The sequence below is a fragment of the Phoxinus phoxinus genome, assembly GCF_949152265.1.
Source record: "Phoxinus phoxinus genome assembly, chromosome: 19".
NCBI classification, from domain to species: domain Eukaryota; kingdom Metazoa; phylum Chordata; class Actinopteri; order Cypriniformes; family Leuciscidae; genus Phoxinus; species Phoxinus phoxinus.
The window spans coordinates 26,549,013-26,575,481 of record NC_136894.1 but is presented as its reverse complement, the minus strand read 5'-3'; the positions used below and the strand labels follow the sequence as shown (position 1 = coordinate 26,575,481).

General features: G+C 37.4%; 1 protein-coding gene and 1 long non-coding RNA gene across 5 annotated transcripts in view; one reads left to right on the top strand and one right to left on the bottom strand.

Moving 5' to 3' along the window:
- LOC306986670 overlaps positions 1 to 26,314 on the bottom strand; it is a 392,716-nt gene extending 366,402 nt beyond the window's left edge. Inside the window, exon 1 of the long non-coding RNA XR_013795008.1 lies at positions 26,267 to 26,314. This is a non-coding gene — a long non-coding RNA (uncharacterized lncRNA). The remainder of the gene's footprint in view (positions 1 to 26,266) is intronic.
- The window catches only part of jupb (junction plakoglobin b), a 64,485-nt gene continuing 49,829 nt past the window's right edge, over positions 11,814 to 26,469 (top strand). Inside the window, exon 1 of one of the 4 annotated variants that reach the window (XM_079590116.1) lies at positions 11,814 to 12,168. The gene's annotated coding sequence lies outside the window, so the exon portion shown is untranslated. Of the gene's footprint in view, positions 12,169 to 18,922; positions 19,008 to 26,469 lie in introns of those variants that run through there. The other 3 variants (XR_013795004.1, XM_079590117.1, XM_079590118.1) reach the window with 3 other exon arrangements.

Below are 26,469 nucleotides of genomic sequence, written 5' to 3'. Positions count from 1 at the left end.
GTCCATCTGTCTGTCTGTCTGTCCCTCCGTCCATCTGTCTGTCTGTCCCTCCGTCCATCTGTCTATCATCCATCAATTCATCTATCTGTCTGTCTGTCCCTCCGTACATCTGTTTGTCTGTCCCTCCGTACATCTGTCTGTCTGTCCCTCCGTACATCTGTTTGTCTGTCCCTCCGTACATCTGTCTGTCTGTCCCTCCGTACATCTGTCTGTCTGTCCCTCCGTCCATCTGTCTGTCTGTCCCTCCGTCCATCTGTCTGTCTGTCCCTCCGTACATCTGTTTGTCTGTCCCTCCGTACATCTGTCTGTCTGTCCCTCCGTACATCTGTCTGTCTGTCCCTCCGTCCATCTGTCTGTCTGTCCATCCGTCCATCTGTCTGTCTGTCCCTCCGTCCATCTGTCTGTCTGTCCATCCGTCCATCTGTCTGTCTGTCCATCCGTCCATCTGTCTGTCTGTCCCTCCGTCCATCTGTCTGTCTGTCCCTCCGTCCATCTGTCTGTCTGTCCCTCCGTCCATCTGTCTGTCTGTCCCTCCGTACATCTGTCTGTCTGTCCCTCCGTACATCTGTCTGTCTGTCCCTCCGTCCATCTGTCTGTCTGTCCATCCGTCCATCTGTCTGTCTGTCCCTCCGTCCATCTGTCTGTCTGTCCCTCCATCCATCTGTCTGTCTGTCCCTCCGTCTATCTTTCTGTCTGTCCCTCTGTCCATCTGTCTGTCTGTCCCTCCGTACATCTGTCTGTCTGACTCTCCGTCTATCTGTCTGTCTGTCTGTCCCTCTGTCCATCTGTCTGTCTGTCCGTGTCCCTCCGTCCACTGTCTGTCTGTCCATCCGTCTATCTGTCTGTCTGTCCATCCGTCTATCTGTCTGTCTGTCCATCCGTCTATCTGTCTGTCTGTCCCTCCGTCCATCTGTCTGTCCGTCCAGTCTATCATAATTTTGGCAATTCTGTCATAATGTTATTGTACCATTAATATTTGCTGAAATTAGTTTAAAATCGTTTGTTTATGCAGTAAATGTTATAAGATAATTGAAAATATATGGCTCTGTTTTACACATGATAATTAGCTTTATCAGAGACATTGCTTTCTATAATGTAATAGTCTTTGAAAAGATATTAACCGTGAAGGAACTGTTACGGCTTTACCCTCTTAAAGTTGTGGCCTCTCTCCATATTAATAAACTTTTGACAGTTTCTCATATGCGAGAAGTAAAGCAGCTGTTGAAGACGATAATATATTATCGCTAAGAGAGCCATGAGTACTTTCATTATGTCTGTGGAGGTCATTATCATTTTCTTTACCTTTCCTGTCAATCTGTCAATGCTGAGGATGCCATTAGAGACTCATGAAATGTTTGCTGTTCTGTAAATGTTCTTCTCTCCCAGAGGATATAAGCGTCTCTGCTGTGTGTGCTTGAAGGAAAGAAACTCTCTAAGCCGTCAGCACTGCCGTGGAAAAGAGCAAAATATGTTTTTTATCTGTTGCCTTTCTTCTTTCCTATGACTCCCTGCAGGTTTATTAGTGGTGCTAAGTTTAGGAAATGCAAATGTTAACTTCTGCATTATCGAAATGGTTTGAGTTATCTTCTGCTTTGATGCCAATCTAAAAGTTTTTTTTTTTTTTTTACAAAAGCCACCCTGAAGACCTTAGCAACCACATAGCAATGCCCTGACAAGCACCCACAACACCCTAACATAATGCCGTTGAGTTTTGCAGAATCATGCACATATTCTTCAGTAAATGTTAACATCTTTATTCTGTTATCTATGAGGCCTGTTATTAGAAACATTGCTCGCTTTAAAAGGTCAAAATGTTCACGGGTCTTCATTCATGCAAATTAAAATACAAACAAAAGTAAAATCCCTGTAGTTCCCACCCTTTGTCTCCAGCAACTCTGAATGTGGATAAAATGACATTGCTGTATTTATTTTTGTTTCTCAGCTTCACATTTTCCTCTGAATGCACCATCCATTATTGCCACAATTGACAGAGATGAGCGGCACAGTCAACAATGACAAAATGGTTTCGAACAATAGCCGCACGCTTGCATCGTCCATAATGGCCACATGTTTTCAACTGCAGAGGCAATTCACAGTGCTGGATGTATGTTTGAATCAAACCTTTTGTGATATATGTCACATTGCATTAGAGCCACAAATATACAGTCAGGCATTTGACTCATCTTGAACCTGGTCTATATTTCCAGGCTCTTTTGGGTCAACCATTTTTAAAAAAACATTTTATTGTTTAAATATTTATAAACAATGACACTGAAGATTATGTGAGTGGTGGTTGCGCATGCAAATATCATTGCCATTATGTTAATGTTTTTTTTAGCCTGTTGCTATATGGTTGCTAAGGAATTTTTGGTGGTTGCTAGGTGGTTGTCTACAAGGCCAAGTCTGTTTACATTTCCTAAAGAAAATGTGAGTGTTGTTCACCAATGCTAAAGTTTATTGCCATGATGTTAAGTTTTGTGGGATGTTGCTATGGTGTTGTTATGTGGTTGCTAAGGTATTTTGGGTGGCTGCTATGTGCTTGTCTACTAGCCCAAGTCTGTTTACATTTTCTAAAGAAAATATGTGTGTTGTTTGCCAATGCAAAACTTGATTTCCATGATGTCAGGTGTTGTAGGCCATTGCCAGGGTGCTGCTATGTGGGGTGTAAATGTATTTGGGGTGGTTGCTAGATGGTTGTCTACTGACCCAAGTCTATTTACATTTTCTGAAAATAATGTGAGTGGTGTTCATAAATGCAAAACTTAACCACCATGATGTTTGTTTTATGGGCTGTCGCCAATTGCCATAATGCATATGTTTTTAAGCCTGTTGCTATGTGGTTGCTAGGATATTTTAAGAGGTCACCTTCTGGCCCAAGTCTGTTTACATTTTCTGAAGAAAATATAAATGGTGTTCGCCAATGCAAAACTGCCATTGCTGTTTCCAGGGTGTTGCTGTGTGGTTGCTAAGGTCTTCTGGGTGGTTTTTAGGTGGTAACTAATAGGTCAAAAGAGCCCACATTCGTAATATTCTGGTCTCTACATATGGATCGGGACCTTCCTTCAATGTAATTCTATGGTAATTTTCACCTCTTTTATTGTCCATCAGGCGAAAATTTTCAACAAGACATGATTTTTGGGGAATTTGAGGAATCTTTCATTGTCTGTAGTATAATTGAAGTTTAATATGTACAGATACCGATTTAAACAAACACATCACTCTCAGCATGAGCAACAGAAGAAGTGATGCATGACTAGACAAACACTAATTAGTGCACATCTTTTATATCTTAAATATAATCTCAAAACCCCACTGATAATTTACTTATAATGTCAATTCTCCATTAATATGACTGAGCTTGACATCTTTTATGTTCCAGGAACTTTTCAGAAAATAGATTAGCTATTTAAAGCGAAAAGGAATTGAACTGAATCTGAATGGAACTGAACCTGTTTCTGAAAACGGCGCAGATCTGCATTCACAACAGCGTTAGGTAAGCCATAGAGCAAACCAGGACAATCCTGCTGTGCTCTCTCTATTTACCCAGAAGCCCCGAGGCTGTAACAGGCCTGCATATTCCATTGCTTGTGCTGCTCTATGGCTATAGCAATCTCTCTCGCCACACAATCCTTTGTGATTTTTTTTTTTTTTTGCCTCTCTCGTTCTCCCTACCCACCCCCTCACTGTCTCTCTCTCTCTACCCCCCCCCCCCCCTCTCTCTCTCTCTCTCTCTCTCACTTCTAACCAATTTCATACAACATGCATTTTCCCTCTATTTTATACATGCACACATATTCGCACTTGTATGCGCGCGACTCCTTTGGTGCTCTATACCAAACAAGTTTATTTAATCTTTTTCATGCCCGTTCGTTGCTGCTTTTCTCTCGTCCGTCTTTGTTTCCTTATCCCTGCCGGGCAGATGAGCCCAGCTGCCACTCTGCAAAGTGTGTGTGTGTGTGTGTGTGTGTTTACGTACATCCAGTTACCTTCCCTCAGCCATTGTCAGCGATGGCTTTTGTGCGAGAGCAGCCCCAATGTACAGCCGCATTTATCCCATAATGCAGTGTTCTCCTCTGTGAAGAGCACTTTCACATTCAACCTCATCAAAAGCTCAGCTACACTCAGCTCGGCTATATTTAAATGCTTTAAACATACCGGCGAGGGGGAAAAAAGAGCATGGAGAATCAAATCAGGAACATAATGGAAAAGTCAGACCACGACAAAGTCCAAGTTTTAAAAGCTGTTTAAAGTTTTTCTTACAAGTACACAATAGCTTGATCGTATATGCATTTGCAGTTGTGGGACTGCAGTCATGTTAATGTTATGAATTGGTCATGATCAATGTTTTTTTTTAAATAACTGTAATTTAAAATAATATTTTATATTAAATAATATAAAATATTATATTCAATTATTCTACTTTTATATAATATATTTAAATTAAATAATACAAAATAATATATTAAATTATTATAATTTAATATATATTAAGTGTATATAATTAAATTTGTAATATACATTTTTTGTTTTTTCTTTGGGGATCACAGTATTTTTTTATTTATTATGAATTATGAAAATGAGTTTTTTAATTTGATGATTTTTTAATGAATAATAATAAAACTATTATACATTTGACATGATTTAAAAATACCACAGAATTTAGGATTTATTTAATACATATATCAGGTTCATTGCCTCTTTATTGTACTGAGCAATGACTGTTACAACTTGCACTTCTTTTTAAGGCCGTATTGTTTGATAGTCCCAGTATGTTTAAAGGAACAATGGCTTTTATGTAACATATATAATTGACTTCTCTGTCTCCCCTTTTAACACTGTGCTCTCTGTGTGTCCTTGCGGATAAGTGTTTGGCTGTGCGACATATTCTAGCAGCACTGGAGGCTGTTTTAAACCGGGGGAACTGTATGAGGAACGCTGTCTGACTCATCCGGTTTAACCCACAATCCATCTGAAACTGTCACTGGCCTTTTGATGGCGAGGACAAACAAAGGTCTGTTCGGTCCATAGTTGTTTTGGGAATTCTGCGTCTCTAATGTTACTGTCATGTTACTTTCTCCTCAGGATGAATCACTTATTACTTTTCTCATTTGTGAGTCACTGTAAATAAAGTGTCAGACAGTTTGTTAAAGCTTTAAGATAACAGAAAATTATAATTTTTTTCTATTATATCGATGTACAGTGCCTTAAAACTGTTTCAGATTGGGGTTATAATATCAAAGTAAATCACTATTATTTCCTGGTAAAAAAAATGTGTTGAAGTAACTTGCAATTATCATTGAAAACCAGCAATCGTGATTTTACATGATTTTGTTTTTATTACATAATGCCAATGTATACACAGTGAGGCACTTATTTATGATAAAATGAATGTGTCCAATTTGCATTAAAATACTCAGTTTAAGTTTAGCCACATAACAGATGTGTGTTAATATGCATTTTAGTCTGATAAATCGCTTTTCTGTGTAAAGTTATATACAATTTTACAGTTTTGTAGCCACACTCTAAAAAATGCTGGGTTGTTTCAACCCAATTTTGGGTAAAATATGGACAAACCCAAACGTTGGGTTAAAAATTTAATTAAAAAATTCAACCCAACGGCTGGGTTTGTCCATATTTTACCCAAAATTGGGTTGAAACAACCCAGCATTTTTTAGAGTGCATGAGAACGGAATGCTACAAACCCTGAAACCCTGAAATTTATAGCTCGAATAATACACATTTTAATAGAATTTTTTTTAAGTGCATTCATGAAATTATTATTTATTTTTTTAAATCCAGTAAGCCTATTGTCCCCATTTACTTCCATCTACTTCATTGAAACCTAATTTTGGGCTTTTACGTTTTTTTTAAGAATTATTATTTTATTTTTTTTAACGCTATGCCAAAATATGCTGTCAATTGAGCATAATTCATACTGAACCCAAAATATTCCTTTTGGGATGGTTTACAATTTTAAAGTGCCTCTATTATACTTTTTCGATTATTACCTTCTATTTTTAATTCTACCTTCTACCTTCTAGTGCAATATAGCTATTTGTGAATGTAAAAGGTCTGCACGACGAATAAACGGAAAAAGTGCACGAAAAAAATGCACGACAAATAAAGTTATTGTTTCCTAAAAGAATCGTTTCTGAACTGTCAAAACAAGACGTCAGCAATTCCAGTCTCACTTCCTGTAACATACCTATGTAACAATGTAACAGATTTGCATAATGACAGCCTTCCAGTCTTCATTGGCTGTCCACGAACAATGCCTACTTTGACCCGCCCTCCAAAACTGTAGTTTTGAGTTTAGAAGAGTTTGGTTCGTGTTGTCGGCATGTCGAGAAGACTACAAATCCACTTTGCGTGCTCTATAAAAGGATGAGGACTCGTGCTGAACAAACCGTTTTCAGACTTTTAGAGAAATCAAGCGTAGCGTCAGTTCTGGCAGGTCACGTTAGTCAGCGGATCCACGTCTACCTAATACGAAGCCTATCGCTGTATACATATATAAGCTCCTTCAGTATTATCAGCAGCTATCACGTTTCTCAGGAGCGAATTACCCTCCTCCATCCCCAGCTCCTCCTGTCTCCAGTCAGGATATGGCATTTCCTTGAATCAAAATAAATTATCTAATTGTGTTGTACTTTAAAATCTCGAATTAATGATATCTGCAATACATTCATGTTGGTTCTGTTCTGGTTACCCGAAGGGGGGTTATTGCTGCTCTTCCTGCTCTTCTCCACGCTAGGCTGCATGGATGCGCAGGGAGTTCTCGCCCAGAACGGAACCATACCGCCAATCCAACTAAATTGTCAAGCGTATTTGATGATAGTGGTCCTGACAGAAATGAGGTGAAGTGCAATGTATATTATGAGAAAATTAAAGTGTTTTTTGACCTTGGATGCATGTAAAGCTATTGTAACAGACATTTTTTAATATGTTTAACTCATAAACACCTGCAGTTCCCTCAAAAACCTCCTGGGGTTCGCGAACCACTGTCTGGGAAACTCATGGTCTATGTTGTTCCTTATCAATGCATTCATCACAAAATAGTGATTTCTGCTGATATTGTCCAAAATATCAGCAGAAATGGACATGTGTAGGGAATTGTATGCACTAACTACACCGAAGACGTCCCATTCTGTAGGTGGCAAAGAGCCTCCTCATACCTCTGATACCCGACCGATGTGTAGGCCGTCTATATTACCCATCTGTCTGCTCACAGTGGTACTATAACAGAGGCTGAATGCCAGTGTATTGATGAGCAGGGCACGTGCTGACCGATGGGCTCTGCCTGAATATTGTTTTTGGCAGTATTTTCTTATTGTTTGTAGTATAAATCAAACGCTGGTCACGCAGTAGACGGGCGGTCAGAAAGTGGCTGAGTGGGCTATGTTAGTTAAATGTCCATAAATTATTGAGCAAATTAGTGGTTAATACTGGCAGGGGATGTAATAAAACGACTGCTTTGTCTCCTCTGCAAATGTAGAGATAAACTAATAAAGCACACATATAGAGACGCGCATAGGCTTTTATGTGCAAATAGAGAGATTCCTGAATGCATGCGCTTTATTCATCCCCGAGGGGCAAAATTCACGTCCACAGTCAGTCAGACACATTTCCATTTCAATATATCGCTCTCTTTCATCTACAATCAAACGTTCTCACATCCCCCTGGAAGCTAATTTCCTGAAACAAGGCTTCGCAATTTTCTTTCAAGCTGACATAACACGAGATGAAATGTCACTGCCTCACCTTGTGTTTGGCGCTAATGATCTTTTGCTCTAAACACATCGTTTAGTAATTATGAAAGAGCATTACACGTTCGCAGCCTGAAAGTGATGTGAACAGACGGGCAAAACAAAGTTTGTTTTTCTCCCATTGGAGTTCTGGTACATGATTTTGAAGGTTCTTTGATATTTTCTCCGATTTTATTTTTAAATCTCGTCAGAAAGTATTATGTTTTCAGTTTCTAATAAGGTTGTTGTGCTTTTAGCTCAATTAAACACATTTTTTACCATGTTGAAAACTATTCTGCAGGATCGCCCAGATTGCCCTGTAAATAGTAAAACAAGTCTGCAGGTTTGGCCTGCATAATTTTAGCTTGTTATATTCTACAAATTATGGCAACTAATACATATAGACATATAGATGTATAACTTATAGAAATCAAATCAAAAGTTTAGGTTTTATTCAGCATTAAGGGCATTAAATTGACTAAATTTGTTTTGTTTTTTTGCAAATATTCATAAAAAAGCATATGCAACACGTCTGTTTTCAACATTGATAATAATGAGAGATAAGCATTAGAATGATTTCTGAAGGATCATGTGACACTGAAGACTGGAGTATACCATTAAAGGAATACATTCATGTATTCAAATGGTTAACAGATATTTAAAATTGTAATAATACACTGCCCGGCCAAAAAAAAAAAAAAATCACTTTTTGGATTTAAATAGGCAAATGCTTAAGAGTCTATGATTGGATCAATATTGCAGTGATTATTATGTTTCTAGCATGATATATTCTAACCCTAACTGATGGAGTGTGTAGCTTTTCATTTCTTAAACAACCATGTAGGAGAACACCTCATGGCCATATTCCAGGATTCCAGGCCGATGTCAAGATTCATCAGGCTCAGATTGTGAACGAATGGTTGTGAAGGAGCATGAAGAATCATTTTCACACATGAATTGGCACCTTTGAGTTCAGACCTTAAACTCAGTGAAAGTCTTTGGGATGTGCTGGAGGAGACTTTACAGAGTGCTGGACTCTTGTATTGACAATACAAGATCTTAGCCACAAATCGTTGTGATCGGTGCATCAGTTTTTGCTCAAGATCTTCATAGACTCTTAAGCATTTGCCTATTTAATTCCAAACAGCCACTTTTCCCTACTTTTATCGGGCAATGTATTTTACAACATAAAATAATGGTATCTTTGATCAAATGAATAGCCTTGGTGAGCAGAAGAGACTTCTTTCAACACCATTAAAACATTTGACCAACCCAAACTTTTGAATGGTAGTGTAGTGTACATTTCTATGGAGTTTATGTATGTAGTCACTACCTAGTAACACCTTGACGACCATTTTTTTTCATTTAACATGAAAATCTCTACTATATCTGTGACACATCTTCATGTATAAATGCCTGACGACATTAGAGCTAATGTATATTAAACTTCCATGTAAATGTTGCAGTGCAAGATTATCTCTGCGAGCCTGCTGAGATAAATTGGTTGAAAGATGCTCTGTGAATCGTGATGACAATTGTCTCAATAAGGCCAACTGGTAATTGGAGAAATGTATTAATCATGGAAAGCACTAGGGATGTTTTGCAGCATGTGGAGGAAGCTTCTCCTTGGCAACACAAGGCTATGTTTAGGCAGCGTGTGCCAGTGTTTGTTCTGGTGATGGTTGATTGATTTGAGTCTCACTGGAAGCAGACAAGGCTGTTTTTATCCAGAATATTGTTTATGCATTGATGGATCATTAAGTGCTTGTTTTGATGTCTTAAGAGGATATATCAACTGAATAAATGAGCAGACTTCAAGACCACATATGTGAAGTTCTCTCTCAGAGCTCTTTTGGAAACTCTTAATTATATCCTCTGTGTACATTTAGGTCAAAAATAATGATAAAAACGATGCGTATGCAAAGAATACAGTGGCGGAATCATAAGACACGGAGAAAAGTGAGTCGCAAAAGGTGCAATTATTGTAAGACTTCTAGCTGATTGGCTTCGGACAGAAATTGTACAACTTTCAAGTGCAGGAAAGGGCTTTTAAAACCCCAGATATCAAAAGTGACAGGAATTATAGTTTTCACCATGGCAACAACAGTGGAGAGCTTTCATTATGCCCCAGACAGCTGAGGGAGTTACTTAAATAAGAGAAAATGTGAATTTGTGTCTCAGTAATCACGGAGAACACGGAGCACCTCAAAACCGTGGCTGTGGGTTTCAAGCAGTGGTGATTAGAATAACCTTTAACAGGCTCTTAGACAGAAACTCTTGATATAATGAGCTTTATTACTGTATTATCCTGGCGCTTAGAAAACTGGATCCCGGATTCTCTTCTTTCAAGCAGTCTTTTTTTAAGCAGCAGAATTCTTGATGTCCAATATCTTTTTTAGTTGGTGCGATGCTAACCAAAGCCGTCGAGTGTTAAAAAGAAGTCGTAAAGAAAATGATATTCCTCAGTAGCAAAACGAAGCATTGGATTTTGTTTCTTCCTAAATGTGGCGTGTTGCACAATCTTGTAGTTGCATCGGCTTTAACTAGAGTTAAGCCGAGTGAAGAGACAACGTCTGTCTGATTTGGTTAACATGGGGTCTGGAGATGGGATGCTCTGAAGAGATAAAAATAAATCAGACTGTGATTTATTAGACATCATTGATTCTGCTAAATTATTTCTTTCTTAATGTTTAAATTATGTGGGGAAAGACGAGGTATCAGATGTCTGCCTTTGAGAACAGATCAGACCCATTCAAATATAAGAGTCATTCTTGGGCGGCAATCATTTCTCAGTCCTTCACACTGTAAAACATTATATGGTCAATAAGTTATGACAACATATGTTTTTACATTGCTTTAACTCATCAAAATAAGTTAAGAAATTTCAACGGTTTCAACGTTATACAAGATTCAACACATTTTTTAAGTCTAATGTAATTTAAGTTGAAATGACTTAAAAAATCAAGTTGATTGTATTCAGAAAATGTAAGGCAGCAATTATTTTTTTGTTTTTTTGTTTTGTTTTTACAGTGTAGGACTATTTGTGCAGAATTTAGACGTTGATAATAAAAATTAATGTTCCAAATTGGGGTTTTCGCATATAAGTGATCCCATAAAGAAACATTCCCCAAAGAACCTGATGTCAGGGATCAGTTTGTAAAAGAACCATTTTTATGTGAAGAACATTAAAAAAAATATCTAAAGAAATTTTTTTTCCACAATAAAGAAACTTTTGTGCAATGGAATGGTTCCATGGAAACAATAAGGAACCTTTATTTATATATATTTTGATATAGATATAATAGAATTAAGAATTTAATCTTAATTATAATATTTTTAAATGCAACCAGGCATTTAGTCATGTAAATGTAAAATGGCCTCATAAAAAGCACAGTCTCTCACTCTTTACTGAACCCCGTCATCTTTGGCCATTTCAATTTGGGGTCCACCCTTATGAGACGACGTTAACCAGAAGTGAAGTCATTCAGATGTTTAAACAATGAGGTACAGAAACAGGCAAATAATATCATTATTTTATAGGCCATTGTGCAATATTTATTGAGAGGGATAACTTTTGTGCTCAACAGTTGAAAAATAAATAAATTGGCAAATACACAAATATGGATTAATAAGTGCAGTAATATTATTCAAATTGGCATATGGATTTTTTTGGAAGTCATTGCAAAAGGGCTCCTGATGGTGGCAGGCTGGTGGCAATAAGTCATGATATAACCTAAATGCAGACCCTAATACAAGAGTATAACTGTTCTTCTGTGCAAATATTAAACTTCAGCTTAAAAATAAATATGACAATTTACTATATATTTTTTATTTTATTTTTTTTATTATGTAATGTTGTTATAGACTGTTAGGCTATAGACTTTTAATGCATGATGTGGGAAATGAGATTTGAGGTAAAAGGCTGTCTATGCCTTCAATGTTGTGGGGTATTCAGAATTTATTATTATTTATTTATTTATTTTAAAAAAAAATTATATAGGCCTATATATATATATTATTAAGTTGAAATATTACAAGAGCCCATCCAAATCATATAGGGATGAGACAGCAATGCAGGTCAAACCATTGGCGCAGGAACATGAACCTTAAATCACACATATGACTCTCTTGATGTCTATCTCTAGGCAAGCATTACTGCCCGTCATCCGCAATAGATGCGCCAGAATCCTCAAATAATTACCGATGGTGTAGAAACTGAACCGCTAGAGTCCCGCCCACTCGTTCGCTCGTTCGCTCGTGCAACCGGAGACTTCACGGAGGGTTCCGCTGCTGTCAGACTCTTGCTCAACGTTTGCCAGACTTGGATAAGAGTGGACGGAGGGACTTGGGGCCGGAGAAGGGATTCACGAGCTGATTTTTTGGGGGAGACACATTCGCCAGTGGATTGAGATCATTCTGTAAGGTAAATAAGTCTGCTGATGCATGCTCACTCATTTAAATGATGACTTTGCCCTGGCGACCGCGGAAGCCACCCATCTCCCGTTATATGAACCTTATAATGTGCTTCACAGGACGCCGTTTGCACATGAAGCATCTTTAGAGTTTGGTGTTGTCATATATAGGTTAGAGATCCTGTTAAAGCGTCTATTGCTTTATTTCTTCTTTTTGTGCTCGTGTTCTATAACGGAGCACTTCTATATCAAACATGACACAGGGAAGCTGCTTTAAAGCCCACCGGAGTTCGTCACACTCGATAGATCAGCGAAATTTCGGGCGATGTTGCATAATTTCATAACCCAAATTATATATTGCGCTCTTCTGCAATATATTATTATATGATATTGTATTGCTATTATAATGTTACCGGGTTTTGCATGTTCAATCTCCGAGAAACTTTGAGCTCACGTTAGTTCAGTGCAGATACACTGATACATGCCGAGCTTAATGCGAGATCGTTCCGTTTATATGATTATTAAATTACCAAATTGTAAGTTTGTCTAATATCCGAGTCTGGTGAAACCGGTTCATGATCATCTAAGTCAACTCCGTTAGATGCCCGTAGACCGCAGAAAAATTGCGTAAAATCGTTATCGCGTTTGAATTGTGTGAGAGCTTATCGGGGTGTATAACATAATCCTCGAATATTAAAAACCTTAAGAATTTATGCTAACTGAATTTTTAAGCATGTATGGATTTGATTCCTATGTAGCTAATAATTTATCGTTTTAACAAATCATGATTATAAATAAATTTGCAAATCAGGTGGGTGTAGCTAGCCTACTATTTGAGTGTTTGATTAGCTATATTTGAGTTAGTGATTTCACTTTATTCGATAGCACACATACATCTCAGAGACGTCTATTTGATGTGCGTCTCTAAGACGTTTCCTGTCGTTATAGGCCTATAGACATTTAGAAAATCTCTATAAGATGTTTATGGTTTAGAATGTTTGTAAAACTGCTTTTTAAAAGATGTTTATCAGATGTTTATGTACACAACAGATGTTTTCCAGATAAAGCGCTCTTTACAAGACATCTTGCATGTGTGCTATCATCGCATGACGTTGATTTCTGTGGCAATGTGAAGACGGAAATCCACGGTAAACGCCTCGTGATTGGGCGTGTTTAGAAATCTTTAGAAAATAATTGTACTATTTTTTCAATTTTTTAAATAAATGAATCAGAACGCCCCTCAACTGATACACTGTGTAAAATAACTATGTACAATTAGGGCTGTCTAAGCATCCCCCTTGGTCCGTTCGATCGCGACCAGTAACTTCCGTTCACCGCGGGGCCTCCATCGAGTGCGGGGCCCAGTACGGTAGCACAGGTTGCACTGCCCTAATAAAGGCCCTTTGTACAGTACTAGTCGGCTACATATTTTTGTGACTATGATTATCAATCATTTTGAGCTACTACTCCTTACAAAGATTCACGAACGCAGATGTTGTGAGCGACTGTTTGTGTTTTTGTTGGAGTTAGAGTGATTCAACTGAAATCAGTCCTCAAACATTAAACTGCTTATAAACGTAAGCTGTTCACATTTCCAGCGAATACATAAATAGTTGTTGTGGTGTTGGTTTTTATGTTTCTTCTCTGCTGCGGTATCCAGCTGTATCAGGTTGTGGGTCACTGTCTGCACACCTAAAGACCCTGATATAATTCAAGCGAAATTGAAAAATGAACTGGTGTGACGTCATTTTGTACTAAATCAGGCCAAAACGAAGTTTGTTTGGAGTTTGTTTCAGGAATTTGAATCAGCTTGCCAAAGCGAACTTTCCCGAATAATTTGCTCCAGCTGCTAAACACCTTTGAACAGCCATTGGTCCGTAGTGATTACATAATAGGTGTGGCTCTGAGGCTCCACCTTCTTTGACGTGGAAATCTCCTCCGGTTTATTTCTTCTGTTCACTGTCAAAGTCAGATGCGAGTAGAAACATGAACAAACTGGAGAGCTGCTTTATAGTAGAAATGAATGTTGTAATTCTAATTGAAAGCCAGACTTAAGGCCCGTTCACACCAAGGACCAATAAAGAGAGCAAAAAAGATAACGATAAAGATATAGTCAAAAAAAATTGTTCTCAATATCAAAAAACGATAACAGCACAAAGAAATGCTATTGTTGGAATCACTTTCAGAATGATTTTATCCAGCTGATGAACGATAAAATCATTGGCAGCCAATCAGAATTAATCCTGCTGTAACAAACACTGTGCTGCCGTACCAGCAGCGCAATGATATTTACAAACTTAGTGCCGGTCACGTGGGAAGTTACCGAGCTGGGGACTATTTTCAGGTGCTGCGTAATATCATTGTGCCTGCTGGTACGGCAGCACAGTTCCTTGATTATTACGCAGGAATCAGAGTTTTATGGCCCTTTCCACTACACAGTACAAGCTCGCCTCGACTCGACTCGCCTTTGTTTGGTTTTCCACTGTGTAAAAGTTGTACCGGTACCTGCTTCCAGATACTTTTTTTCGTATTACCTTCGGCGAGGTTCTGAACGATCTGAGGCGATACTAAAATGTGACGTGAAACATGGCAGACTGCTGATTGGTCAGAGAGAATCGTCACTATTCACTGCGTCATCATTGCACGCGCCAGACGGAGTATCCTGAATAATCCCGACATTTTTAAATAGTTTGGCCTGAGATTGGGTGATACACCCATTACTAATATTATGTAAAACAGCATACACCCGATTTCCTCCATTGTCCTGTGTGTGTGGGTAGCGGGTGTGTGTCGCGTCGCTATGACGACCAGGTACTATTGTGGAGGTACTATCTGCAATGGAAAACAGAGCGAAAAGCGAGCCGAGCCGAGTCGAGTTGAGCTGGTACTGGTGATGGAAAAGCGCCATTAGTCCCTAGTCATATTGGCCTACAAAATCGCAACTTTTCATTTTCATTTCAGTCTTTCTATGTAACTACAGAAGAGTCAAGTTTTAAATAGGAAAAATATCGGAACTCTTTGGTAATTTTTTTTGAGAGAGATGCTAATGGTCTAATCCGATTCAATGATCTAAGCTAAGCTATGCTAAAAGTGCTACTGCCAGACCCGGAGATCGGCTGAATGGATTTGAAAACGGTAACACAAAAAAAGTGGAGTGTTCCTGGTAGCCTCGCTGCCCAAATGCATGACAAACTCTTTATGAAAATGACATCCACATTCTCTGAGTTGGTACTAGGTACTTTTGAATAAGTAATTACTTTGCAACCACTATAATTGTACAGTCTATAGTATGAATGTAAATCAGATGTACTTCATTTGTCATGAAGTCATTGTCATGTGACTTACCAGCATCATTTGCAACGCTTCAATGTCATTCATAAATACTCTCCTGTGGCCTCATGGGATAGTAAAGTGTCCAGTGGGATAGTACAGGTACTTTTCGCCTTCTGTTTTATGAATACTGTGAATTCGGACATACTAATCTTTCACATACTATTTTTCACCCTATTATATAGTAGAGTACGGTAGTATGCATATTCGGATGCAGCCAAAGATGTTGTTCGTTGTCAGATCGCATGAGTTCAGGTCACTTTGTTGCTGGAAGTGTGTGACGTGTGAACGGGGGTTTAGAGGTCTGGTTTGTATCAAGACAAACCTTTCAGTGCATGCTTTAGTAATGCTTTTAGCAATTTATTATCCCCAACATTTGAACAGGGTTACGTAACGTTTACGGCGCAATCTCAAGTCAAGTTCACATAATTGATGGGTGGGTTTTGTGGCATTCTGATTGACACACAGCCTAATGGTATCCACTCGCAGCAAGTGCACAGACATCCCAGATGCCAGTGTTGCTTTTCTAGCTTGGGTTTCTTGTTTTTTTTTAAGAGGGAAACATTTGCCATGAATGCCCCTGGAAATCCAGACGGGTCGATTGATACTTCCGGCCAAGCTTGAGTTCAGAGCCAACTTACGACGGCTTCTTCACACACAATGATATCCGCCTAATGTTTGTTGTTCTAGGTTTCCAACAGAGCGAATGCAGAAAATTTAGAAACAACCAACAATTACAAATTCGGTTAATATTCAAAACAACAATTAATTTTAAACATTGATGCAGTTGGCTGTATTTCTGATTATATGATGATTCACAATTATAGGGGTGAATGCAAATGACAAAAATGATTCAATCAGTGTTGTTTTATTGAGTAGATATGTTATGATGAACCTATGTGACAAATGTATTTTCGAATACGCACACAAGCACGTTCATGCAGCATTAACTAGAAAACAACAGGACACTCTATAATGTCAATGATTCCAGCGCTATGGGCCATACAGGCGACCCAACATTGATTTCTCACAGCCGTTGTTTATGAGACTTTATTCCTCTTCCACTTGCTGGCAGACTCAAGTATGCTAAGGATTTTTTTTTTTTTCATATTTAGATTGATGAACATTTTCTTCATAGATATATTATTTATTTACAGTATTTTACCAGTGCATCATCCCTACACATGCAATTCTCTCTAATCCCACAGGAAAACTAATATAGACTGCAACCCTAATTATCATAGATATTTAAACCATAACAAATCCATTCTCAAAATCATGTTAAACTAATCCGTATTAATGATGAAAGGGTTATGTTGTGCTCTATTGAATGAATGCGCAGAGAGCTACAGACAGTGAGCTGTGTTATCACGCTGTTTGCCCTCTGGTTTCACCTTTATACTCTCAGTCATCGCTCACATCTGGTGTGATGGAAATCTAGCGATGCCCCTTCAGCCCTTCAGTGAGACACCTGCTGCTCTTTACAGCCGGAGCTTGACAGAGTCTTGTGCCGTGGCGATCTTCTGGCACCGGTGTCAGTGGAAACCTGCCCTGCTGCTCTGGTTCTGTGTGCATTTCTTTTCTTTCCAAGACTCGGATGGCAGAAAATAGCAATTAGAAACATTCTCTGACTGAGAACAAACCTTTGAACTGTTTTTTCTTTTTTTAAACCTAGCCTTTGTTTCACCATTCTGCTGTATTTGAGAGCAAGAAATGGTTATGAACATGGTTCAATAACAAAATATTTTGTTTTAGAGTGGAACTTACACGTTGTATCATTGGATTGAAATATATTTTGCAGTGAAATTAGCGGTCAATGGACAATGGTGAACATCCTTTTTCCAGAATAATTTTGTTTAATTAAACTTTTTGAGCATAGATGTGAAAATGCACTATCCAAACTTAAACGTTTGTAATTCATTGAATACAGACCTAATGTTGGTCTCTTTTTAAAGAAGATAGATTATTGCTGAAGAGAAAGACCTTCAAAAAGAAAATTGTTAAAGTTTACCGTAATGCAAATGTACTGTAAGCATTTTTATTTTATATATATTTCAAAATAATTTTACTCTCAAATTGTTATAAAATCAAAGCCACATGTCTAACCAATTTGTGTTCCAAATTTAAAGTTGAAACTTTGAATGAGATTTTAGTTTGGCGTAATACACAAAATATCCACTGGGCGACACCCAGATTCCATTGAATTTGTTTTTTGCATGCGTTCTCTTGTAACAAATTAATACATTTTAGTCACCAAATTTAGATCATTGAGTCTCAGGCCTTTCCGACGATATGCCTTTTGTCAAGATTAAAAAAGTTTTGAGTCTAACATGGTTAAAATAAATGTTGTAATATGAAACATGGCACTCTCCACTAGGGGGAGGGGCCCACTAAAAGGATGTAAAGTATCGTTTCCATGGTAACACAATGTCCAATTTCAAAATGGTTTCCAGAGGATGAATTTTGAGTGTTTAAGCTTTCATATGATACCTAATTTATGATGATTACTAAAATATGCAAGAGGGAAAAAAGGCACTAAAAAAGCAATCAGGGACAATTAAGAGGTTAAATTCATGCTTTCATTGAGAGTTTTAGTTTGATCTGTTTGAGCTGACAGGAGAAGAAGGAAGGAGAATGTTGGCACGCTGCATTAGACATAATGTCCGTGCTCGGAGATTGTTGGCCCTTTATTACCCACAAACCCTTGCTCTTCTTCTTCTTCTTCCGTTGACCTCTCGTATTTATTGCACGAGTGCATGTGTGTATTAGCAGTGATGGTCATCACACAACCTGACCAGTTCAAGTCTATAGCTTACAGAATTTCCTGATATCGGTCACCCTTCTTTCCTATTGTTGTTTCTCTCTGCTTTGCTATCACTAAAGTGGAAATATCTTCAGTACTTGGCAAAATACACTTGAGTGTATATTTGTTGTAAGTGAGTGCTGTTATTTATTTGCTATAATTTGTGTTTTGTTTGTATTATGGACAACTGGCTGTATACTGTCCGTCATCTTCCAAACACTGACATACTGATGAATTTCTGCTCTGGTTTTCTGGTGGACATCCAGCACCAGCAGAGCATCAGTCTGGCCCAAAGCATCACGGATTTCTGAGTATGTTCACACTCACAATGACATACTGCTAATATAGAGAATTTTTGGTTTATATACAAATACAAAACAAAAAATAGCATATATATAAAATAGCACCTCATGTGTTGGTTGAGTTTTTTCTCTGATCCACCGCATTTCTTGTGTTCTTGCTTTGAAAAACGGTATTTTATCAGTTTAAAGTCTTCCTGTTTTTTTGTTTTTTTTGCTCTGAATGGATTGCCTGTGAAAACGGAGCATCCGTGGTTCAGGGTATGTTTGTGAGAGGATTTGAGTGAGGCGGACAGATAGATCTAGAGAACACAGAGGATAACGGATAAAGTATTTGTGACAGAAACCGAGAGAGGAGCAAAGACGGGGACCGTATGGCTGATGATTGTCCGACCGCATGTATGATTTGTGTTTTTTGGTAAGTGCCACGCAAACCAAGCTATTTATATTAATGCTGGTGGTCTCAACTAGACGCACCATTTACATAATGTAAAAATCTGTTCAGCTTTGGCTCGTGTCCTCCTTGATGGCTGACCCAGTTTCATGTTCGACGGCGTGGTAAAACTTGTCATTATGTGCCTTGTGATTGAAATACATTCTGACCACGTTATATTTTCTTATGTGAGAGTTCCCAGATGATTTCATGTGTACATGAGTGTGACTCGAGGATGGTGCTTTTACATGGCTTACACAGACACACACACTTACACAAGCTACATGCACAGTTCCTGTTATCTCAGGCTATAATTCGGCCCCATTTCTTTTCCTTGATCGTCAGGAAAGGAAAGGCAGCTTAGGAGAAGCAATGGATGGGAAAAATTAAAGAAAGATAACAGTGGATGGGAAAAGGAGTAAGAAGGTGACAGTATTTGAGAATGTCTGAGAGAAAGAACAAGAGAGAGGTAGATAGCACCGCATATGAGAGAACAGAAGTACTGATACTAAATCACTCGGAACATGAACGAGAGATTCACGGCATCTGCATTTTGGCAGGAATTATATGTGGACTTGTGGACTTCTGTGTGACTGACAGTTACAATTGCAATCCAAGAACAAACGGATTCACTGTAGCCTACTTGAAAACCTGTTTACTATTAAATAGGAAGTGTTATTTTATTTTTCATAATTGAGATTTTACTTGTAATTTCAAATAGTGGTTTTATCCCACTAAACATCAGACGTCTATTGGACAGGCAGATCATGTCTATATTGCGTCAGTCGGTCCAAGACCAATTTTTGACCTTTATGCAACGTGCAATCTAGGTCTGCTATTTGGACATCTAACCATGACCCCACCTGGACGTCAATATAATGTTCAATATTTGAACGCCGGAATAGGTCATTTTCTGGATGTTATGTGGACGTCTAAGACAGGTGCAGGAAATTGACATGATCTAGGTTTGCAAAGTTACCTCCAAATGAGGTCTTTTCTACGTCATGTTTGGAAGTCAGATTTTGGTTCCCTGAAGGTGCAGACTGTGATGCCATGTAGACGTCTGAGACAGGTGCAGGAAATTGACATATGTCTATATTGGGTCCGTCGGTCCATGACCAATTCTGGACATCTATTCAACGTCCAAACTAGGTCCACAATTTGGACGTCCAACCATGACCCAACTTGGACGTCATATTGACATTCAACATTTGACCTTTGAAATGGGTAATTTTCTGGACGTCATTTGGACGTCTATGACAGGTGCAGGAAATTTACATGATTAATATATAATATTTTTTTATATTATATGACGTTGTCTGGCGTCACAGTCTGCACCCTCCTGATACCGACGGACAAGCACACCGTTGAAACTACGTCATCTGGAGGTAACTTTGCGCAGGGGGATGTTTCACAGTTTTCTCACTACTTTATTTCTTGAAATTGGCATTCATTTGTGTTTTATATTTCAGAATTTTAACATTATTTTGTACAATTTGACTTAGGCTAATACCTCAGGTGCAATTTTATTTACCGTAATTAATTAGGGAAAAAGTAATAATAACAATCACAAAATCGCAATAATCGCAATCACAAATTGCATTGTTCGCTTTTTTAAAAACTTTATTTCTCACAATTTGACTTAATATCACAGTTGCAACTTTGTCATGTAAATTAGGTCAAAATAATAAAATAATTTGTGAAAATGCAACTTTATTTCTTGAAATTACTTGGAAATATTTTAAGTATTTCACAAATATTTCACAATTGTAACATTATTTCTCACAATTTGACTTAATATGTCAGTTGTAACTTTATTTCTCATAAATAATTAGGGAAAAATAATAATATCAATCTAAATAATTATTGCAATCCTAAACTGAAATTGCATTTTGTGTTTATTTTTTTCAATCTCACAACTGCAGCGATACTTTATTTCTTACCATTTTACTTAATATCTCACAGCTCTAACTTTATTTATTATTTTAATTTGGTAAAAAACAATAATTACAAATTTGTGAAAATTGAAACTATTTAAATTTGTTTTATAATTTCACAATTGTAGCTATTACAATTCGACTTTATATCTCAAAGTTGTAACTTTATTTCTCATAATCAAAATCTAAATGCACCTATGCTTTCTAAACGAATGTGTCTGTTATAAAACGAATTAATACAAAGAAAAATTTATTTTTTGTAATATTTAAACATGTTTAAGACTTTTCACTGAGGAATATCCTATTTCACTCTGAAATACGTAAAATAAAATGCATTTTTATTGAATTAGAGCCCAAAGTAAATCCTAGATCATTGTACAAACCATTATTCAATACGCAAAATTAAACATATTCCAATGAATCCGAACTAGTGCAGTGAGACTCATCTTTTGTGGTTTTGACGTTTTAAAGTCTTCTCTATTATGCCTTGAGCAAAGTATTAAAAAACCCAGAGTGTGGCCCAGTGTTCAGTGATGATTATAGCTTTAACCAGAGGGCGTCTGTTTGCTATAATCTCGTAACGGCTAATGCACTGGCATATAGAATAATTCCATAAATGTTTGAGGAATCACTGAACGTGCACTCGGTGTGTTTTTGCATGTGCATTTGCATGTTTCCAGGAGAGTGATCTGCATGGAAATGTGGTAGTTGTTGCTGCGTTCAGATTCCTCACGTCTTTGAGGGAGATACTGAGAGAGCTGTCTGTCCAAATTACCGTCTTTGTCTGTTCCTGTCACTATCTCATCTTCTCATCAAACCTAAACGTGAATATATGCGTTCCTTCCTCAGTCCATGTAATTTTGTGGAAAGTAGGGATGGTCAATTATGAAGAACATCTGTCTGTTACACTTTTAAATGGTTGTGTTCTGTGCTATCTTTCAAATGTTAGTCTGTGTGCAATATTGCAGATGGAAACAGTTCCACATTTGACTAGTCCAGTTTGAAAATGTGTAGTTTTGCACATCCCTAGTGAAAACTCTCTTCCTCTCTCATGTTTCTTGTAACGTCTCTCCATTCCAAAACTCACTCCAGCGTTGTTGCACTCCCCCTTCCTCTACTTTTCTGTCTCAGTGCATCAAAGAGCCAATTTGAAGTGCCTTTTTCGGTATGGCAGGCGCTGCCTCGGTGTCTGTGAAGCTGGCAAGACCAACGCAGTCAGACAACATGGCTGGCACCGTATGCCAACAGACGACAGCGGCATGCTCTGCAGAAGGACAGATAATGAATGCTATTGTCCAGCATGCTGTGCTGTGTCCTTACTAACTCTCATTTAAGTAAATAAAATGCATCATCCATCCAGTGATTAAAGTGATGCCAAAAACAATAGCAACTTAATTGTCCTCATCATGGGGAAGCATAATGAGAGTGACCTCTTTTATGTCAAGAACTGCATCACTAACTCTTTTATGTCAATAATCTGCGGCAAAACTGAATGACAAGACATTCTGATACAAGTTAAGCTCTATTGACAGCATTTGTTTTATAATCTTGATTATCACAGAAAGTGATTTAGTCTCATGCTTCAGCAGGAATGTATAAATGCACTAATTTCCTTTAAATGAATCCAATATAATTTCAGATTCTATTTTCCAATTTCCAGTTCTGTTTATATGAACCCTAAACTTTGCAGTCTGATATTTGTTTATATGTGAACTATACACTGTATGAATAGACATATGAATAGAGAGGTTTAGTCATCATTTTTTGAAGAGACACGATTGCTTTATATGATGAACAGATTGAATTTAGGCTTTTATTCACATATAAACATTCATCAGCACACACATCAGCTGTGGTAAATGTAAGCTCAAGCATGTTCATTGGTTCTTGCAGAAGCTCAAACGTGCTGCGTAACACGAGAATGAACCTCATTGGTTCTTGCTGAAGTGCTGCGTAACACGAGAATGAACCTCATTGGCTGTCTGTTTTGTGAACGAGTTAATTTTTTTCTTTAAAGTATATTTTGAATCATTATAATTGAATAATCTTAACTCATCAACACATCAAAATAAGTGTACATTAAACATACTAAAACACATTTAAAGTACTTTTTATATCTGTGGTGTTATTCAATATTTAATGTACAGTAAATATAATTTAAATCTACTAAATTTCAATATTATTATGAGAAATGACATTACATTTTAGTTTTCCATATATGTTTGTCAGTAAATCCGGCAGTACACTTTAACCATATTTCAAAGGTAATTGAAGTAATTATGATATTACATATAAAAATGCACTTCTACTTAAGTATGTTAAAAGCACTCTTAAGTTCAACAAATTGCATTTGAAATAAATTTAAACTAGAACACATTTTCATTTAATTGCAAATAACATGCAATTGAGTGTCCGAAAACAGTATGTTCAATTTGCACTTAATTATATTCTTTTGAATTATATTTTTGAAGTCCATAATAATCTTTATGGAGAATAAAGTAAAATAAAACTACTTAAGAAAATATATGATAAAGTGTATTTCTTTTTTACACGGGGAAGTAAAAATGGATATAACTTTGTATAGCCAAAGTTAAGCATGCTAGTTTTGTTTTAACATGTTTAATATTAAAGTTTTATAGGCTGTACACTATCAGTTGTTGCTTTTTTTTTAAAACAACCGAGGGACGAAAAAGTCCAAATCATTTTCCTTGTCATAGATGCTGTCAATGTAACTGGTTGTGAACCCGGAACGTTCCTTTTAATAGGTTAACAGAGGCATTTATGGTGATCACGACACATCATCTCCCCAGGCGGTGTTGTCTCAGTTGAGCAATATGTAAATATTCCTTTGAATGAAATCTGTCATGTTACTTAGAGCTGCTCATTTAGGAACAAACCCTGGAACAAACATGATTTTAAAATATTTCGGGGGTGTTTTCTGTCACTCTCTATCAACTCTTTTGTCATCTGTTTTCTTTCTGGATAATGGAAAGACTTAATGGATGATTGTGTTTGGAATGAAATACTTTTTTAATTAAATACTGCACAGTATATAATGTATACTGCCTAGTTATTAAAAAATAAGTGCGTTATTCCACAATAACATTGCCTTTTAGTGGTTCGTGTAGTTTATTGTCACTCGTTTTCATTATGTTGTATGTGAGTCGCATTCAGTTATTGGAATTATTTTGCATTTTGATATAATTTTATATAAAAAATCTTCACATTTGGCAGCCTGATCAAATAATGAGTCAAGAAAGAGATATTACTTTCATTTGTCACACTGGAAATGGGAAGGTGAAGTTGAGAGCATTGCATTGTGGGGTATAGTATTGCGCTTTATGGGCTAGATTGACTAAACAGGGCAAATTAGCATGAGAGCGTAATCCCATAAAAGTGCCGATGGGAGAGGAAAGTTCTGCGCGTGATCTACTGACGACGTGCAAATGAAAGAACACAGACACAGCCGGATCATTTCCATAATGACCAACGCAATCTACCAAGAGCAGCGCAAATTAGCGTCTGGTTTAACACGTTTTTTTTCTGGGTGGTAAACAAACACCAGTAAATTGACTAGCATAAACCTTAGCGTGATTCATTTAAATACTCCCATAATTTTGCGTCTAAAAGGGAAACTCAAAAATAGCGGTTCTCGCCTTTTCAGCGCAAATTTTTCACTGCGTAAATCCTGATAGTAGTTTTTTATGGCAAAAAGAGAGTTTGTGCTGGCGCGAGCTGTTCGTAAATCTGACCCTTTGTATAGGCTACTATATATTTTGATTTGAAGTATATAGTACATAGTATGCAGTTATACAGTATGGTAGTATGCAATAGCAAACACTGGCAATTACGGCACCAACTGTGCAGACTCTCCAACAGAGCTCCCAGGTAACTGATGGATCCTCTGGTTTCATGTTTCTATTTCTTAATAAATAGCCTCATTTTCTTTTGAGTACGTCTCTGTTGTTCACGGCTCAATAACTCTTCGCCTGCTTCCTCTACCTTCCTCCCTTTGTCATTTTCTTTCATTATTTTTGAACATTTCTATCTCCTCTTCTCCCTCTGTCTTAACTCTTTTTAATTCCAAACCTTGCCAAGAAATGAGCAGCCAAATTTCATTAGCGGCTTCATTTGCATTTTCCGTCACCGCGTTACCATAATGCTTATTTTTAGCTGAGTTAGTGTCGGCTGGTTTGAGAGGGTTCATTTTTTCAAACTCTCTCCCTCTACTTTTTTTAAAAAGTGTTATCTGTCAAACGTTTTTGCCGGGCTCAATTTGGAGATTGTCCTTGCGGCATTAGCGCAGTAGCACGCTAATGTAGTGGAGTGAGGGAAGATAGCGCTAGCAAGAGAGAAAAAGTAACCTCTACATCAGCAGAGATCCTCGGCGAGAGATACCGTAAAATTGCCCTTGGCCTTGTAGCTCCCGCAGGAGACGTGGTGTTTTATAGAAAGCCTTTAAGAGTGATAAGAAGACTGGCACCTGGAAGACGATATGTATCTGTTAGCGAACTCTTCAAGTGCTGTCACTGATTTTAAGTGAGAGATTACACTTCAGCTGACCTGGCAGAATTAAATCTGAAACTGATGCCAAGTGCATTTTAAGCGATTGGTCACTTTTCACTGCCTTGAAATATACGTTTAATTCAGACCAACAGTATGTGATTGAATTGAAGAAATGTCAATATTTTAAATAATGATGTGAAAAAAGGCATTTTGTTATGGACTTGAGGCTTAAATTGAAATTCTGGTAAAAAGCAGTGAGTAATAAACGTTTGGGTCGGTAAGATTTTTAAAAAATGTTTATGAAAGAAGTCTCTCCTGCTCACCAAGGCTACATTTTTTTTGAACAAAAATCCAGTTAAAAAGTAATACCGTTCAAAAAAAAAAAAATATATATATATATATATATAACAATTTAAAATGCCTGTTTTCTATTTGAATATTTTTAAATGTAGTTTATTCCTGTAATAAAAAGCTGAATTTTCAGCATCATTACTCCAGTCTTCAGTGTCACATGATCCTTCAGAAATCCTTCTAATATGCTGATTTGCAATGCTAAAGAAACATATTTTTTTTATAAAGAAACATATAAAGAAACCCCGCCCCCGGGGTAGATAGATTATGACAGAATATGCTTATCAATGATGACTAGAAGATAGACACATCAGCTACATAAATTCATCAACCATTCAGAAATGTCCTGTTGCTTCTACATGTTGTCACTTCTTCTTGAGTCTCTCCATCATTCTCTGACTCCGGTTTGAACATAAAAGGCTAAAAGTTTTTTAAATTTTCAGTGCGTGCGTGTGTGTGAGGTAAAAGGACACAAGCTGTTGTAGCTCCGCCCCCTGTGCCGGGAGCAGCAGCTCATTTGCATTTAAAGGGACACACAAAAACGGTGCGTTTTTGCTCACCCTCAACTTTAACATGCTATATACAAATATCTCTGGGGTATTTTGTGCTAAAACTTCACATACACACTCTGGGGACATCAGAGACTTTTTTTA